Below are 3,693 nucleotides of genomic sequence, written 5' to 3' on the forward strand. Positions count from 1 at the left end.
TTTCCCCTGGTGGGACTGTGCTCCTCCTGGGTTAGATGGAAGTCCTCTAACTTGGCTAGGAACCTACGTGAGCAGTCAGACCTGGCTGACTACTCTTCCCAGTAGATGTCCGGGTAGTTTAGGGGTGTACTTGGGTAGCCGTGTTAGTCTGAGACAAAAAGACATACAAAAAAACGGAACTCTTGGTTCCAAAATGATACCTTTTATTAGACCAACTGGAAAATGGCACGAAATTGTCCTTTTCTGCAAGCTTTCAGGATCAAAGTCCCTTTGTCAGGCTCTGGGAAAAGTGTAAATGCTACAAGATGGTAAAAAGTCCCCATAGGTAGGAAATAAGCTTCATTTTTGCACAGAGGGAGCTGAAGATGGAAATCTGTCCCTCTAGGTCCATGAGTGTCTTTGTGAGCTGTGTTGATCAGCTCTTTGATGTGTTGATCAGGTAGAATTCTTTCCCTGGAGGTGTCAGATGGCAGGCAGGGAGGCAAAAAAACAACTTCCTTGTTGTTCTGCAATGAAGTTTAAAATCCAAAATCGGCTAAAATTCGGCATCTTCCATGTTTCAGGGGTGTACTTGGTAGCCGTGTTGGTCTGAGACAAAAAGACATACAAAAAACAATTTCTTGCCATTTTCCAGTTGGTATAATAAAAGGTATAATTTTGGAACCAAGAGTTCCAGTTTTTTGTATGTCCGGATAGTTTAGATCACCCACAATGACCACATCCTGTGACTTAACTGCCTCCGCAAGCTGACCTGAGAATTCCCAGTCCAGCTCTTCCCCCTGGTTGGGTGGCCTGTAGTAGACCCCCACAGTTAAGTCCCTTTCCCCCTGACCCTCTTGTATTCTGACCCAGAGCACTTCAGTCTGCCCCTCCTCTGATCTAATGCTGTTTGCTAAGGATGTGTTTTGCTCTTTGACGTAGAGCGCCACACCCCCACCTTTCCTCCCTTTTCTATCCTGCCTTTACAGCCTATAGCCCTTGATGTTTACCACCCAGTCATGTGTTGGAGCCCACCAAGTTTCAGTGAGCCCCACTATGTCTGGGTTTGTGTTAGCTAGCAGGAGGGCAAGTTCCTCCTGCTTGTTCCCCATACTATGAGCATTAGTGTAGAGGCATTTAAGGCCTCCTGAGGGTGTATGTACCCCCCACCCTCCAATCCCAGGCCTAAACTTGTGGACACAAAACACCTTACCTCAGGTTTGCTGAATGTCAATGCTGACCTCATAGCAGAAGAATGGGACCTCTGAGTAGATACAACCTAGGTATCTGGAATAGAATAACAGCACACCAGGCATTGGGTCAGTCTTTCTTAGCCAGTGTTACAGCCCTGGCTGTAGCTCTCTAAAAACCTGAGAAAACTCACATCAACCTCTCCAGAAGGAAAAGTTTCAACCTCAGCTCTCCTGCTCTCTATATAAACTTTAAGAAAAAGTAACAGATGGACTACTGCTCCAGGACACATCCTTCTCCAAAACAAAGCAAGGTGCCATGTTGAACTAACTGTTGAAGGAATTCCAGAGTAAAGGGCCTAACACTAACCCTGGGATCCACTACCTAGTCTCCTGGTGCACTAGTCATCACTGTGGTATCTGAGCTGTAAACTGAAGAAGAGGAGATTATTTAAATTGTCTCGTCACAGCACTGGAGGTGAAGTAGGATGGAAAATTTCTACGCTTTTAAGATCTAACCCAAAACCTTGATGTGCAAACAGCATGCCAATGCTTTGTAGCACTACTGTAATGTGCTCCTATAGCCAGTTTCACTGCCAGAAGAGATGCCACTCATACTTCTGAGTAACTCATGCTTTAAGCCATGCAGAGTGTGTTGCAGCAACCTTATGTGGAAGAGACAAGGTGCATATCCAGCTCTGAAGTAAATGAAAGAAGGAATTTTTTTTACAGCTATGAAGTAGCTGAATTTCTAGGATGATGGCATCTCTAATAGTGATTAAAAGCATGAGTACTGGCTCGTATATTATTGGCACCTAATGTTACACAGATTGCCAAAATAATTAAGGTCATTGTGAGGGCCAAAGTTAAAAGGTGAACATTAAAAGTAGATATAAAGATGCTGGCAAAAGTTCAGTCAGCTTGAAGAATTTATGTTCACATAAATGCGTATATAAGCAGACTTCTTAACATACAATTTAGTCAACTTTTGACAGCTTTGCTTACAACAGGATTTCCCTCAGATTTTGAATCAACATTCACTTAGTTTGATTCCCCTTTCCAGATATGCTACCAATATGTCAGATGAAAGGAGGTGAATCACCCTAAGGAAAATAATTCCTTTTACAAAATTATAGTTATTTTTACATTTAGAATAATAAATACATTTTGCTCATTCATCGCACAGTTCCAGACAAGATATACATTATTTGTGGATCAGAGTCTGCTCCCTTTACTAACCCTGAATGTTAAGTTGGTCCCAAGTGCTATACAGTACAGTCCCAATGAACTCTGAGGTAACTAGCATGTATAAAGCTAAGCCCGATGTTACTGAACTGAACTGCTGCAAAAGCTATCAACATTCCAGGACATTTTATTAATGCACATTATCCACCATATGTAGTTCATATTATGTTGTGTTTTTTTTCCTAGATGAAAACATGAAGACTTAGTCTAAAAATATACATTATATTCCAAAAAGCAAAACTTACACAGACATTTTCTTTTTGAATTCTATGTGGGGAAAATAGAAAAGTGCTCATCAGTTTCTTTGTCTTCATTTAATTCTGGACATAACAATGGAAATCAGAGCTACAACATGAAATATATTGTTAAAGTACCATGGTAAATTACTCCTCAGAACAAGATCATATGAAATCCTCTCTTTATCTATCAAGAGGCACAGCATAGACACACTACATTAGCAAAAACATTTTCCCATTGTCAGGGAGAGATCATTTATTGTGAGAAAAAAAATTACTTAGTCCCTGTGACCAAACTATCCTTGCCCTTCTGGCAGCAGTAAGGGAAATTCCAAGAAGAAATGTAGGTATTTATGTTGTATACACCCAGCCATTGGAAACTGGACTGAGAAAAGTCATTCTACATACTTAGAAATACACTTACTTGGTAATGAGTGTGGATAATGGATTCCTGTGTCATCGGTGTAAGCAATTTCATTATTAATTTTCATTGTATAGAGCAAACTTAACAGAGTAACAGCTCCCCCAAAAACGCTTTGCCAAAAACCCACTCAGAACTTCTGGCCTTCCTTGAACTGCATTTGAGGAGTGAGAGAGAGAATCTCATGCAGAACAACAAAGTGGGTGGAGAAAATATAAGGAATGATCTATACATTTTAAGAAAAACAGTCAAAACTTTCCATGACTCATCTTTGATCATTTTCTTTTGTCCTCCCCCAAAGTGTACCGTGTCTGATTTAATACTGCACATTTAAATTAGGGTTTGCTGCAGGGTGCGTGGCCTGGACAAAACAAGAAATATCATTTAGAACATATAATTCTGTTGCCTGGAGGTAAGTAATGGGTAGATATGAATAGTCCTTCAAGAAGTTCTCTGCATTTCCTGCATATCACCAAAGGAGACATCATGATGGTTCCAAGAAAGGCTGGTATGGAAGGAATCTTTGATGGCTGTTCTAGGGTAGATGGATGACAGTAGGGCTTCTGGACTCAATAATTCATAACTCAGAAGCACACAGAAGAAGTAACAGAAATTTCAAGTC

General features: G+C 40.7%; 1 long non-coding RNA gene across 1 annotated transcript; it reads right to left on the bottom strand.

The window, feature by feature from the left end:
• Positions 1-233: 233 nt before the first annotated feature.
• LOC132250196 (uncharacterized) lies at positions 234-3,326 on the bottom strand. Its single transcript, XR_009461831.1, has 3 exons — positions 3,075-3,326; positions 1,193-1,266; positions 234-588 (listed from the first exon to the last, which is right to left on the bottom strand). It is a non-coding gene; the product is annotated as an uncharacterized LOC132250196 (long non-coding RNA).
• Between the last annotated feature and the right edge of the window lie 367 nt (positions 3,327-3,693).

This window comes from Alligator mississippiensis, chromosome 1, assembly GCF_030867095.1.
Source record: "Alligator mississippiensis isolate rAllMis1 chromosome 1, rAllMis1, whole genome shotgun sequence".
Classification (NCBI taxonomy): Eukaryota; Metazoa; Chordata; order Crocodylia; family Alligatoridae; genus Alligator; species Alligator mississippiensis.